Source organism: Anser brachyrhynchus (genome assembly GCF_964034855.1).
Source record: "Anser brachyrhynchus genome assembly, chromosome: 1".
In the NCBI taxonomy this organism is placed as follows: Eukaryota; Metazoa; Chordata; class Aves; order Anseriformes; family Anatidae; genus Anser; species Anser brachyrhynchus.
Genome location: NC_137694.1, coordinates 201742843 through 201758044, shown reverse-complemented (window position 1 = coordinate 201758044; position 15202 = coordinate 201742843). Strand labels below are relative to the sequence as shown.

Below are 15202 nucleotides of genomic sequence, written 5' to 3'. Positions count from 1 at the left end.
CAAAAAAAGAGAGAATAACAATGCTATCAAATCAGACCCAACTCTGTGTCTCAGACTCTGTTCATTACCAAGAAGTCTTTCAGGAATGACAAGTTTTTAATCGTGCAGCTCTACTAAAAGCTGATGCCAACAGCAGAAAGTGAAGTTCTGCTTCAGAAGACACAAGTTAAGCTAGGATAGATTGACATGGCAGCTGAAAGTCATCTCACCCCATGTGAGATGACAGCTATGGCATGAAACCACAGATAGGCTAGCATTCATAAATATATTCATCACGTGTACTTTTTAAACCAGGTACCATGAAAGAATACAACAGCAGAAGAACCTGTGAACCCAAATAAACATGGTCATTACTTCCTGCTTCACTGCTATGTGCAGCCAAATAATGCCTTCTGCTCAGCTAAAACTCAAGGAGTGTTATACTTTCTCCTTATTTTCAGTGGTCTATAGTACAGCTGGTAAAATTTTGCTCTGGTTAGAAACTTGATTTATAAAGTCTCTAGTCCTAAAACAGGAAATGAGTATTTCATCCCCACAAATTTAGGAGGATTTTTTTTTGGCTTTCATGTTCCACAAAATCTGTTTTTGTTTCCTATAAAGGGTCCAGTCCAACTGCCATCAAAATCTGTATAGATTCCCCCTGACTTCAGCTGGGCTTGGCTCATGCCCTAAGGCAGTGCTGCAGAAACAGACAACACCTAATGAAATCATGTGGTGTAAAGGACCAGGGAATCCCAAACTAAATCCCCACCCTGCAAACAGCCATGCGTAAGCTTAAATGTGCATTAAAATTGAAGTCAAAAAGCTACTCATGTCTATCAAGTTAAGCACATGTTTAAATGTTTGCTGTAGCCAGTGCTTGGTAAAATGAACAGAAAAAGCTTTACAAAACTACTGTGGGTAAGATCAGTCCTTTCCTGATGCTGTACAATATCCTGAATCCTTGGGGGTTTCTATTGTCTGTTGCAGGACCTTTCATGATTTTTATACAATCAAGTTGCTTTCACTTTATTATTCCTTGTGTATAAACTCAGATAACGTGCTTCTGCAGCATCTTCCCACTAACCTCTGAGAGCTCCAAGGAGAAACCTCAGAACTATTTATCTCACCCTGTTATTAAAATTACAGAACCTCAGTCAAAGTCAAACCTCTAGAATGTAAATCACTGCAAAATACATAACAATAGGCATTTTTATTTGTTTAAAAGCGGGAGACAGGCCAAAGGTGTTTCTGTTTTTGTATCGCAGGAACACTGAGGCGCAGAGATTACCCATGATTTGTCTAGTCTCACAAGATAATAGGGAATTAAACTATATCTGACCAGTAACTTCACTGAAAGATCACCTTTTCTTGTCCTACGATACACAGCAACTCTCTCACCTTATTTTTTCACAATGGGAAATCAAACTCAAGGGGGTTAAGGTGCAAGACAAGGACTACCTAGAAACTCCCTGGCAGGGCTGTAAGAAGAACAGGAAACTTCTGGCTCCACACAGAACCCCGTTCCTCTCTCAGATCAGTTTCAACTGAAGAAAAAAAAAAAAAAAAAGAAACAAAAAAAAGCCACAAATCCCTGCTCTCAGTTTTCTCTGAACAGGATTTGATATGTTAGATCAAGCTATCAGATGTAGCATATTACTCTGATGAAGGGTACGCATTCCTATATCACCTCCTGCTATTTGCCTTGGGCTCTCTGATGACACTGCAACCCTCTTGGACTGCTCCTCATGAGCAGCTGGCCTTGAAAGACGCCGGGATATGGCCAGGGGGAGCTAAACAGTGAAAAGAGGAGCAAACTTAAATAATCAAAGCTATTAATCTAAGCAGACCCTGCCACAAACATTGCATCTTTGAGATGTTGGGCTTTGCAGGCACACTGGCGCAAATGTTTCTCTTTCACGCAGAACGACCTCACTGCTGTGGGCTTGAGTCAAAACTCTGTCATTCTGCTGCTGGAAGTGCTAATAGTGTCCTGCTGTAAGGCATAATCTGGCATAATAGGAGAGAAATACTTCAACACGAACTGTCAAAATGGATTTTGTGATGTGTGATCTCACATCTCATCTCTGAACGAGATGGAGAGACCCAGCAAAACCTAACTGCAATGTTTTTTGCATCAACAGTAAATCTTCCTTGTTGAACAGCACCGCCAGCTAGAGATAAGACGTGTGCCGTACCCATCCTCCTTATGACGGCGATAGCACCCACAGGGTGCAAAAGCGTCTGCTGCAGATCCTCCTGCAGAGCAGGGCCATGCAATGTCCTTGAATAACATTGGTATAAGACTCACTTCTAGAAGAAATGTAAAGAATGGCCTCAAAGCAAATTTCTGGTGTCGTCATCATCGAGCTGTCCCGCACTGCCACATCACGTTTCTACAGAAGGGCATAAGCACTGTCACAATCTGTTAACTTCCTTAATACTGCACCAGTGTTATCCACTACCATGGGACACGAGAAGAGACCAAAAAAGGGAAAAAAAAAAAAAAAAAGAAAAGAAAAGATAAAAGATAAGAAATTTGTACAGAAGTCCTTGGTGTGGCCAGGAGCCTGCCTCTCTAAAGGGAATCAGGTAATCAGACAGAAACCCACCTGCGGGTTTCTCGACTGTGTTTTTGTTCACATCAGTCCTGAGGCGCTTCTGAATTGGGAGATTTTCTCTCTGAGATAAATAAAAGGCTCCGAGCAGGAGATACCAGAGTATCTTGTTCCTAATTATGGACCTGGAAACCATGGATTTTGCTAGAAGTGAGGAGTTGTTTTCATACCACTGGATGACTTTTCAAATAAGTATTTCAATTATGGTAAACCCCAGTTCAGCAAAGCACTTAAGCATGTTTGTAGGTCTAACCGTTCGGTATTTAAGCACATTCTTCACCACTGCTTTGCTGAAATGATGCCTAAAACTTTGGTCTGTAAAAAGTGGTCTCATAAAAAGTCACTTCAGAATGGTAATTTTTTTCCTTCTTTTTGATTTACTTATTTTTTTAATAAAAAAAAGAATTGCCAATGCTGGTGAGCAACACGCTGATGTTTCAATATGTAGTCACATCCAAAGTTCAAATTTCAGGCAAATATAGTGAATATTTTTTTTTTATTATTTGCTCATGCCTAGTTCTTTCACTGCCAAAGAGGACTTTCTTTGCTATCCAGACCTTTTGTTGGTAGCAAGCCCAGAAAGGCAATCGTAGCCCATTGAACGTCTTTTCCTATGTTGGTAGCCTGTGGCCCTACAAGCAGAAAGCAATTCCCAGACAATAAGCAACCTCTCGCACTGAAAATAATCAGTAGTATTTTGAATCAAGTCAGATTTTGGATCAAGGAGCCAGTGAATTATGGCTGATTACCTTTTCAAAGTAGCTCATACAACAGGCCTGGGGGAAAGCTTGTATTTAAACAACATTTTCAATATGCAAATAGTTCGATACTTTGAAAAATAGCAGTGTTGCTAACATTTGGCCTGGTGAAGGAAAAAGCGTATTAATTTGCCCAGGCAACTGACTCTAAAACAGTGTATAAATAGCCCTTTGCGTTAATTCAAAGTGAAATGTCAATGTTTCATAATTTATGATAGTATGCTGAGATTCAGCTTCAAGAGCTCACTGCAGGTTCAGTTAGCATCAGGTCTAAAACCTGTCTTCCCGTCTTCTGAACCTTGAATCTTTGGGAAAACCTTTTCTTTCTGCTTGGATTTATTTTTATTTATATTAGCTCAATTATTTATGACCATTTCAATGTAAATTACTCAGTTAAGAGGAAGTGAAATGCTCTGCTGTCGTAGCAGTTTACTCACATCTTCTTGAATCCGATCATCTTGGCATGAAAATGAGGAGAGATTCTTCTTGCTACTCAGGATGTGGGAACCTAAAAGCTGCTTCCTGGTCTGGATCTGTAGAGCACAATGACATTATCAATCAGACACAATGGTTATGTTACTGTGCTTCCAATAGTCATTCGAGGCTGTTTACCTTTCAAGAACCAACTGCAAAATAGCAAATTATTCTGAGGTTTGAAGCTGGGAGCTTTGCTCCTGGCTGTCCCTGACTTGTTATCTGATTTGGGGCATCTCGGCCATCCTTCTCCCCATTCTTCTGCACAGCAGCGTAATTCTACTGAACCTGACAGATAGGTGACTGCAAAGCTGTGGCATGGGAGACGACACAATTCCTTCTGCCCCAGTTATTCCTTAAGTGTAAGTTGGGAACTGCTCACCTCCTTGAGAAAAAAAAAATACGGTAATAGGATTGTTACGGATGAACAAAATGTTATACACATGCAAAATGGTCTTGCTAATCAACAAGAGCTCACTCCCTGCTGGAGGAAGCTCAAGAAGAACAACAGAAATCATTACCATGCTGGTAGGATTGATTAATAAGGAAAACTGCATTAACCACTTCTACTAATACTCATTAGCATTTATACATTGTAACAGTCACTAAACTTATGTGTAAATAGCATTCCTAAGTGACACATAAGGGTGCCTGAAGGGTGCCACACGATATTGGTGTTGTTTTCTGCTTGCGTGGGTTTTGTATTGCAAGAAAAAACTCAGTATTGGGTAAGAAAACCAGTAAGAGGCAGTCGGGACAGGAGGAAGACCCCAGGAAGGCACCTTGTGCAGCCTGAGACAGGTTTTCCTTTAGAGCAGATGACAGATGTACTCCAGGGAATATTTTAAAGGGGCTAAGCAGGAGGTGGTGGAACATGGGATCAAATACGGATTCCTGCTGCCAGGCAGAGTGTGGGTACTGACAGAACGGCCCCTCAGAGCCCCAAGAAAACACTTTGATGAGCAAGGTTTGTCCTTCCAAAGATGGGGGTACAGATCTGGGCACCCTCTCCTTCCCCTAGAAATGGGGCAGTGGAAGCAGGCACCCTGCGAAAGCATCTGCACCAGCCCCAGTGCTGTCCGCTAACGCCTTTTGTCCCACAGTCAGAATTTCTGCTCTGGGGGCTTCCAAATAACGTGGTTTAAATTTAGGAAGTGACTGTTCGGTTATCAATGCAGTTGAAAATTATAATGAAATAGTGCCCGGCACCTCCAAAGTACTGGTCCAAAGATGATCATCTGTGTAATCTGTGTTTTCTGGAGCCCATGTGCAATTACCAAGCACTATTTTTAGACTGGTTTTCAGGAGAGTTGTGTTTAGATCTTGGCTCTGCCACAGACTTCCTGCATGACCTTGGGCAAATCGGTTTCTTTCTCAGCACCATCTGCAGTATAATACATTTTCCTCCCACTCTAAATTTGTCTCGCCAATGCAGATTATGAGCTTTTCGGAGTAGGACATCCCCTCGCCGTATTTATTTAGTGACTGACACAACAAGGCTCTGAGCTTTTCTCGTGACTTCTAGGTAGTTTTTAAATGTAATTGGCAAGAACCCTCTAGAAAAGGTGACTTGCACAGGATCCCCTTCCACAATCAACACAACCAGGTGGCGGGTACAAAATCATTAACTCCATTGTGTGTGTTAGACAAGGCCGGTATTTGTCACACGCTTCCATTGCAGAACATTGGGGCTCTTAATTCCAGCTAGCAAATTTTACAAATGGTTTTTGCATTTATTTATTTTTTCCCCTTCTCGTTTTTCACAGTGCAGACCGTGCCTTCCTCCTCTGAGATTATTAACCTGCTCCGTGTGATTAGCATGGGGGGGCTGGTTGGTTTGGTTTGCTCGTTTGTTTTTTCACCTTCACACGGAATTACAGCCCAGCTTGACCAGGGCACGCAAGTGTGCTCAAGGATCAGCGAAGGGCGCTGCGGTGCAGGTCCTCACGGGGAACTTCGTACCTGGACGTTGGTTTCGCGGTTGTGACTTGCAGCCAAATGGGAGGCATGGACAAAGCGAAGGAGCAGCAGACCAGAAAACAAACACAATTAGCAGCACTTCAAAGCTCTCGCAGAGGAGGGGAGAGCTGAAGCTGAAGAAAAGAGGATGTAAAAGTGATCTCTGCCTTTCTCTCTTGGATGAGGTCCCTGGTGGAGCAGGGGCCTGGGCTCCACCGCTAGCAGAGGAGACAGCCTGGCGATGGAACAGGCTCCTTAGCACAACGTCCTGCGAAAAGAGGCAGGACTGGAGCTTGGACATCAGGTCAGGGGCACGGGCGGCACTTGCTCGATCGCCTGGCCACTGAGCCCAAAGCGAGGCGCTCTGGGGGCAGGTGTACCTCCAGCCGAGATGTGCCACAGCCCGCTGGAGGGCGAGGAGCCCCCAGGCAAGTTGTGGCCGTGCCCGTGGCTCGAGCGTTGCTCCCCGGGACCCCCTTAGCCCAGCCGGGGGGGGACCACCACGGAGCCCTCTCTCGGCGCGGGGGCAGAGGAGCGATGCCCCCCGCAGGACGGGCAGGGGGCGACCCCAACCCCGGGTGTGTGTGGGGGGGGGGGGGGGGGGGGCACTTTTGGGGTGCAGCCCCTCCGGGCGGGGAGGGGAGCGGGCTTTGGGGGTTTGTAGGGTGGGCGGGCGGGGGTGGGCGCGGTCCCTCCCCGCGGGCCGGGAGGCGGGTGCGGGCTGGGCTCCCGGCAGGCTGCGCTGTGCTCCGCTCCCCTCCGCTCCGCTCCGCTCCGCTCCGCTCCCCGCTCGCCCCGGCTCCGCCGCCGCTGCCCGCGTGGATGCCCGCCGGGGGGGAGCGCGGGGCAGCCCCCGGAGCTGAGCCGCCCGGTGCGTACCCGGGGGGGATGTGCCAGAAGGGGCGGGTTGGGTGTAAAGCGGGGGGGGGGGGGGGTCCGCGCTGAAACTTTCCACCTTACGGGCTCGGCAGGGCACGGGGGCTGCCTCTCGGGGAAAACTTCGCTCCCCCTGCGGCCCCGAGCCTAACGCCGTCCCCCTACGGCTGCGGCTCCTGGGGGGCTCCCCCCAGCCGCAGCCCCTGCTTTTGGGGTGCTCGCCCGCTTTGCCCTGCAAGGTGCAGCGGCCGCTCCCCGGCTCGCTCCTTGCTTTGCACCGGGCTTTAGCTCCCGTGCAGGCAAGACCAGCGCATATTCCTATAGAATTGGTAATAGCATTAATCTTTCCTGATTGCTTTTCTTTTTTTTTTTTTTTTTTTTTTGAAATTTACCCCTCTTTCTCTCTGTTTATGTTCAGGGTGAGGGGAACGGGGTGTATGTGTGTGTGTGTCTGTCGCTGCTCTTCAGCTGCAGTTGCTCTTGGCCGAGCCTGGGGACCGGCTGCAGCTGCTTGGGCCGGGGAGAGAGGGAGGGTTGTTAGTGGAGGACCTGCTGGTCGCATTTTGCTCCCTCTCTTCCCCACATGCATCCAAAAGGGAGGGCTCGCCTTGCCCTCCCTGTTCGCAGGCACTTGGAGGACCCCTGCTCCGGCCAGGGATGGGTTAAACGTGGCTCTCCCAGCTCCAACTTGTGCTATTAAAGGAAATAATCCAGCCTCTCCTTGCCCACTTTTTGAACCCAGCTGGATTATTTGCAGGAGGAAGAGAGAGGCGCGCTGCTCCGAGAAACGCATCAGTGGGTGTCTTTTTCCTCTTTTTTTTTTTTTTTTTTGTTATTGTTCGTGGTGGCTTCGTGCCCTTGCTTTGTTGTTGGGAGGATTAAGGGTTGCCGAGTGTCCTTAGTCCCAGATCCAATTAAAATAAATGCAAGTAAATGGGACATAAAGGGAAGTCAGCGCTGGCATCCCGGCAGAGGCACTAAAGCATCAAGGCTGGTTAAAAGGAAGAGACTCGTAGAAATGAATGCTTTCCTTCTTACTCGTTTGCTTTGCCTTTGCAGCGCTGTCAGACAGGCTTAGAGAGGTGCACCATTTGATCGGGGTTTTGCGAATCCTTAACCAATCTCTGTCCAGCAGAAAGAAAAAAAGAAAAAAAAGTCTTCTCCACAGGCATAGGCGTTTTAACTTCTCTCTCATTTAGCAGATGCTTTGCTTTATGAAATCTGGTTCGAGTTCTCAGCAAAGGAAGCAAGAGAGGGTGAGCTATGAGAAATGTGGAGAAGTGCTGCACTGTTTCCTAGCCACTGCCCGGACTGGCTCTGCTCATTGAGGGCTTGTTCCTGGTCTGGAGCAGTTGTGCAGAGGGTGTAAGCGCTAGCTGGGAAAGCAGAACATGGCAAAACACCCTGGGCAGGTCTCAGCTGCCTTTTTTTCTTCCTGCTGACATACAGAGCGCTTATCTTCCAGTTGAACAAAAAGTTACTTTTTTTTGCTTGGAAAGGACTTGGTGGCAGAAGCAAGGAGAGAAGGAAAGATCCCTCCGGAGCCAGCCTGCTGAGAAAGAGTTTACAGCCGTGATTTTTGCACCCAAAAAGCACTGGAGTCTTGTTGAGAGAGCCAGGTAGGAGCAAGCATACTGCAGGGCTGGAAACTGGGGATATCCCTCTGCCTGATCCTTTGGTGGTGCTAGAGTTGTAGAAAATCAGCAGGTTGGCTGTACGTGCCCTGATACAGCAAATCATACCATCTTTTTCTTTACTTCTTCACTTTTGCTCTTTTTTTTTCTTTTTTCTTTTTTTTTCTTTTTATTTTTAAGCTTGATTCTTAACAAGATGTAGCATCCGGTGGCTTCTTAATGACTGTGTCCTGTACCTGTGTGTTGGTGGTACACGGGATGCTTCCTTAAATGCATGTTACTTTACTGTGCGGTTATCGTCTGTGCAGAGATAAGGTCTGACTACCCCATTTCCCTGCGTGCTGTTTTGCTCTGTTTCTGACATGAGGACATCAGGTTATGTGGTCACCCACCATGAAGTTGTGCTGCTGTGACCTGATGTACTGTGGTTGATGGTTTCTGTCAAATACAATGAAGGGAGCAATTATGAGGGAGTTAGGGTGCTCAGCCATTGCTTGTTAGGAGTTCGTAGCTGCTGTTCCACTACAGATGTATTTCTGTGCCGAATTCTCAGATGCCTTCTGACACGTGCCAGCTGCACTCATACCGCTTGTATTTACAGTCAGGTTTTTCTGAAGGACAGAAAGTTGGTTAGGAGAAGGTTTGTTTTAGCGTGGTGTGCCAATGCGAAACATCCTACTTCTGGATGCAGGTTGGAATCCCGCACGGTTTGGGAATGCCTAAAAGTTCTCCCTGCCTGATGAGCCTTTGATTGCTTATGTGAAGGGTTTCACGACTTCTGCCTGCAGCCCACAACACAAAAGCTGCTGGCACGGATACCACCCTTACTGTGCTGGCTGGAAGTCCCAGGGCAGAACGGGCAGGGAGACAAGATCGCTGCAGGAGAGGTGAAATCCTGGTTACGCTGATTTTAGTGGGAATTGTGCCATAGATGACAATGTGCCAAAGCTTCCATCCAGAAGTAGTCCTCCCTTATTGATAATCATGGAGTGTGCTCTAGGGGAGCTTTTGCTTTTCTGCTGCCACCCAGACTGTGTCTGGCGGTGCAGGGAGGGTGCAAGTCGCTTAGGATGTCATGCTGCGCCTTTCACAAGCAAGGCGTTCTTGGGAAGGAAATCAGGGCAAATAAGAGTGGAAGTAAACATGGGCAGGTGCTGGCTGTGTCATTGCTCATGTCCTGATCCTCTCTCCTTGAGCACTGAAGGAGCAGGCACTCTTCACCTGCAAGCTTTCTGGGACTGCATTGGAGAGAGCCAGCAGTGGCTGCAGCTAAGGCATCTCTGCTTCTGCATTTGCAAATTATCAGTTTAGTGATAGACTTTAAATATTCGCAGCAATGGTACGTTCATTAATTCATTTCCACTTAGCCCATGCACATTGAGTGAGTTTTTTTCTGTGTGTGTGATCTGGAGAGATATTCTCAGAGACACTTCATATATCCAGCATCCAGATAAATGTTTTATATTAAATGACAGAGACAAATGCGAAGTGTTTGATACTATTTTTTCTGTGTGGAAGGTGTGTGGTGCAGCATATCAGAATTTGCATTTAATCAGTGCTGGCTGAAAGTTGTTACAGGTCGTGGCCATGCAATAAAACTACTCTTTTCAACAGGAATATGTTGTTTCAAGTGGCATACAAGAGGATTGGTTAGTATGCAACAAAAATATTGACAGGGACTAGGGTATTTGGATCTGTCTGTTATTTGTTTTGAAAAAAATAGTTTATGGTGGGAACACTCAGGTGTCTGTAATTCCAGGGCAGGCAGTTTTGGGGGACTAAGCATTTTTTTACCATGCACTCACCCAAAACTTTTAGACATTTTCTTCATGTATGATGACAAAAGACAATATAAACAGATGTGACAGTGAGTAGAGAGTAGAGAGTCCTATGTGCATCTCTCTCCTTAGTGTAAGAGACATGCGTAACAACGATATCTTAAACAGTTATAAATTATAGCTTGTTAGTGTCTCTTAGCTTGTTTTCTATGAGAATTTATGCATCCACACTAAACCAATCCCAATTCTCACTTCATTTAGATAAGCGTATAGGCCTCATTTTGTGCAGGTATAGGTAATAATAGATACTGTACCGGGCATCAAATCAGACCCTAAAAGTCGTACCAGCAGTGCTACATCTGGGTGAGTGTGTTGGTGGCAGCTGGGTTTGGACACTGCTGGGACTGTCAGGACGCAGAAGATGGCAGCACTGTGAACAGACCGCAGGACCGCTGTCCACACCCCAGCTCCGGGGTCTGCGTGGACTTCCATCCTTTGCCATTTTTTTAAGCGTGGTTCAAGTTGTTCAAAGAGTTGATCGTAACCATTAATGTCCTTCGCCCTCTGTGTTGCCGAAACCCTAAGGACAGTGTTCTTGTAGTGGAGGGCTGACCTGGGAGCTGGAGGCAGGGCTTGCTGTGTGCTGGGCCAGAGTGGTGGTGGTATCATGTGGTGGTTTGAGAGACAGTGTTCTTAGCTTGTCTTTTGGTTAACTTTATACAAAAACAGGCAAATAAAGAGTCATTTTGGGTGAAATGGTGTTCCGTGGGATTAGTAGCAATGCTAAAACTGATCTCAGAAACTCCTGATTTCACTCTCTTCTCTTGCACCAAGAGCAGACCTTGGTGTGGAGTGGTGTGGCGTTTTGTGTTGGAAAATTCACTGTTTTTTATTGAGCTGTTGTTGATTTTTCTGCCCTTCTTGGTGTATGAGCTTGGATACTATAATAATTCTACCTAAACGTGTCTGTGCCTGTACTGCCAGTCATCCCCAGTTAATCAAAGAACAGACCCCGCAGGCACTTACAGCAAGTTAACACAAACAGAAAACACCAGTGGCTTTGCCTGGGAGAACACATTATTTTATTTCTTTCTCGTGGATGACGTCTCGACTAATTGTACAGCTTTCAGTCCGCGAGTGTAACTTCCTTTGACATGTTGCCTTGGTCATTATGTGCTTGTGCAGAGGCCATGGTATAGTCCCTTGGTTGGTGAGCTGCTTGGAGAAAGGTGGCAGCATGTGGGGTGGCTCCTCTGGGCTGAAGTCCTCCTCCCCTCCTGGATATCTGAGTGGGTTTCTCTCTTCAAAATGCATCTGTGGTTTTTTATTATTATTACTTTTTACTTTTAAATGGGTTTAAAATCCCACTGAAGTGGTGGGCTTTCCAGGCGGGTGGCTTTCAGCAGTCAGAGTTAGAATAACAGAATCACGGAATAGTTTGGGTTGGAAGGGACCTTGAAGATAATCTGGTTCCAACCCCCCTGCCATAGGCAGGGACACCTCCCACCAGACCAGGTTGCCCAAAGCCCCATCCAGCCTGGCCTTGAACACCTCCGGGGATGGGGCATCCACAGCTTCTCTGGGTAACCTGTGCCAGGGCCTCACCACCCTCACAGTCAAGAATTTCTTCTGAATATCTAATCTAAACCTACCCTCTTTTAGTTCACAGCCATTACCTGTTGTTCTATCACTGCACCCATGACAAAGAGTCCCTCCCCAGCTTTCCTGTAGTAGGCCCCCTTTAGGTACTGGAAGGCCGTTGTTAGGTCTCCTGAAGCATTCTCCAGGCTGAACAACCCCAACTCCCTCAGCCTGTCTTCACAGGAGGGGTGCTCCAGCCCCTTGTGGCCCTCCTCTGGACTCACTCTAACAGGTCCATGTCCTTCTTTTTCTGGGGGTCCCAGAGCTGAACGCAGGGCTCCAGGTGGGGTCTCAGGAGAGCAGAGCAGAGGGGAACAATCCGCTCCCTCATTCTGCTGGCCAAACTGCTTCTGATGCAGCCCAGGATATGTTTGGCTTTCTGGGCTGCAAGTGCACATTGTTGGCTCATGTTGAGCCTCTCATCACCCTGGTCCTTCTCCTCAGGGCTGTTCTCAATCCATTCTCCGCCTAACCTGTGTTAGTGCTTGGGATTTGTGCTTAAAAGCCTGAATTTGTGCTTGTGAGCTGGGCCACGTCCATCTCCAGTGGAGCCAGTGGTGGGGTTTAATGCTGACTGCAATGATATCTGTTTTCGGGTTATTCTGGGCACTTCCTAAAATCCAGCCTCGCAGCATTTCCAGCTTCTTAGCCTGTAGAGCATCTGGGGAGGGGAAAATAGTTTCGGTGACTTCCTGTAGAGTTGGTGAGAAATGGTCTGTCACCAGCCCTGGAAACGCGCAACACAACTTGTCTCTGCTTGTACTGTGCAAACCAGCTGTAAATAACATTTCTCCTGTGTCTTTGCAGACTTCAAAGCTTATTCCAGCTGTTAGAGGAAGCCTAGTGAGAGAAGGTAGCTGCAAGTTTAATTGTGGCTTCAGGACTTGAACTAAATCAAACTCCAAACAATCTGATAAAAATTGCAGCCACTTGAGTGTTGTTAAAGGTTAAAAGTGAGCCCTCTTCAGAACAACTATTAATGTTTCACATTTTAAAATAAAGGAGCTTATTAATATTCCTAAATAACATTGAACATACATTACACTTTTGCCTTCAAGCCATCTGAGCACTTCACATGATAATGCAGATTAAATGTAGTGACAAGTGCATATAATGACAGTATAAATGTCAGTTTTGCTATCAGACATGTTGCATTGGTATCTTTTTAATATTAAACGTGATTATGTCCCATATTCCTTAAACAAATCACGGCATCCAAGACTCTTAAAAGGATGTCTCTCTGTTCTGCCACAGGCTGAAATTGTTTGTTGACTCTTCATATTTAAATAATTAGTTAATAATTTTGACATTTACATGTCTGGGGTGTTATTTTTTTTTAATGTGGTGTTTGAAATTCTTCATTTGTATCCTCTAAGTGATGATTAAGTAACAGCAGCTCACGCTGCGGTCAGGTGAGTTAAGTGACGGCTTGCATGGCTGCATCTTTGTGGTGTGATCACATGCAAGGTGGAGTTGCCAGCTGGTGTTTCATTGGGATGACCTATCTTTATGGATTTTCACTGCAGTGCGATGCATATGATGGATACACAGGCAGTCAATAAATCCAGAGCTGAGGTTTTACATGGACTTTTTTTTTTTTTCAAAAGGCTTGCTATGATTTTTTTTAGCCAAAATTCAAACACCGCTATTCACAGTTAGGATCTTCAAGGGACCCTAATTGCTGGTTTCTTTTGGAAAAGCCCAGCCTTTTCCTTTGTTCCTGCACTTTGGAAAAAATACCATTTTCTGTTCTTGCTTTGCCCTTGGTGGTGGGTGTCCATATTATTGTAGTGGTCCGGGACTAGAAAAAAAATGTATGCCACCCAGAAGGAAATGTTCCTCTGGCAAAGAAGCTAGAGGATTGGGCGGAACAACAATAATAATTATTATTACTGTTATTATCTTAAGCTGGAGGTTTTCATTCAGGGCCAGGATGCAAACAGAGTGAAAAAGCAGCTGCTACTTCTCAGTAGCCAAGAGGCTTCAATGTGATCAGACGCCGAGCAGCGGGAGAGATGGTGTGGAGGCGAGGGGCAGCATGCGGGGCAGCATGCTGGGCAGCAAGCAGGAGCCCCGAGGTTGGGCAACACAGGGGATTTCAGCAAGGTTTTAGCTGTTCTTCTGAATGCAGAGAGAGGGCTTTCCTCTTTTTTGTTTGCATCTGACAGGCAGATTTGGTAGGCCTTCTAGCATTTTAGTTTCTCACCTCATCTGCAGCCAGTGTCCTTTTCTGAGGGACCTGGATTTATTTATTTGTTTGTTTATTTATTTATTTGTGTGTGTGTGTTATTGGACACTAGCATCATTCTTGTGAGTTTTCATGAAGTGGACCAGTTTTAAAATCTTGCTCTTGCACGTGGATGCAGCTCTCACCAAATGATCTATGAGCTTTGGATCACCTCTGGGGCATTGTATGGTGCTCTGCAGGCTCACCATGCTGCCCTGCAGTGGGCTGGTGGCCTCCTTCCCTCTGCCTTGCACAGCAAATGTCTGCCTGGGAGGCTCTCAGGCCCAGCGTGGTTTGTGCAGGGAATATTTAAAGATGCCCACAAGGCTCCTTTGGTGTGGTTTATTGCATTACTAACGAGCATTGTGATACAGATAGGAGCATAAGCAAATATTCTGCTTTTGCAGCCGTACCGTGAGGTCTGGAATAAACGGTGAGGTGTGTATGCTGCTGAAGGGGCTTGGAGAGCTGGCTCTCTCCAACAAGTGGTGGGTCTTTTTGCAGTGGCTTTGCTTTGGGTGAATTTACACTGTTGGGTTTAGCTGGATTCACACTGGTGCCCTGGTCCTCTGAGCTTGCAGTGGGAATGCCTTGGCAAGCTCTTTTCCTTTTCTCTCTTACTCCTTAGCTGTTCCCAGAATCTGCATCCTGAGACATCCTTCCCAGAGCTGTTTCCCACTGTTTGGAGCTTTTTGGTGATGGCTAAAATGATTCTTGAACATCAACAAGTATCAGTTGTCCCCACTACTGACCTTTTCATGTGTAGGGTTACATGTTGGGAGACTAGGGAGAAAGTGGAAGGGACGAGAGAGGATCTCAAGATGAATAAGGAATGGATAGAGGATACTAGTCTAGGCAAAGGTTAACAAACTTTGAGGAGCGAAGGATGTGCAAAGAAATGGTGGGAGGGTGCTGGTTTCTGATGGTGGTTACTGAGGAAAGGAATGTGGAAGTTTTGAGATTCTGGACTATGCTACGTACCTGTCTGGGGAATAGGGAGGGTGAGAAAGATGGAGGAGTTTTAGTCCTATTATTTTTTACTTTAAATGTTTAATGTTTTTAAGCTCTCATAACTACTTGAAATTTTCAGCATAGCTAAAATGTCATAGTTAATGTTTTTGTTTGGTGTTCTTAGGCAAGCCTAGAGTGTGCTTTCATACTTAGTTTTTCATCAGCTAACAGTATCTGCAAGCAGGAAGAGTGTCTGCACACAGATTTTGGGAGACAACAATGTAAAATGACCTTGCTGACAGCAAAC

The 15202-nt window shown here is 46.0% G+C and overlaps 1 protein-coding gene across 4 annotated transcripts in view; it reads left to right on the top strand.

The window, feature by feature from the left end:
* Positions 1-6492: 6492 nt before the first annotated feature.
* Positions 6493-15202, top strand: part of FAT3 (FAT atypical cadherin 3) — a 426083-nt gene continuing 417373 nt past the window's right edge. For 3 of the 4 annotated variants that reach the window (XM_080567237.1, XM_080567235.1, XM_080567238.1), the window contains exon 1: positions 6493-6659. The gene's annotated coding sequence lies outside the window, so the exon portion shown is untranslated. Of the gene's footprint in view, positions 6660-8163; positions 8284-15202 lie in introns of all 4 variants that reach the window. The other variant, XM_080567239.1, reaches the window with a different exon arrangement.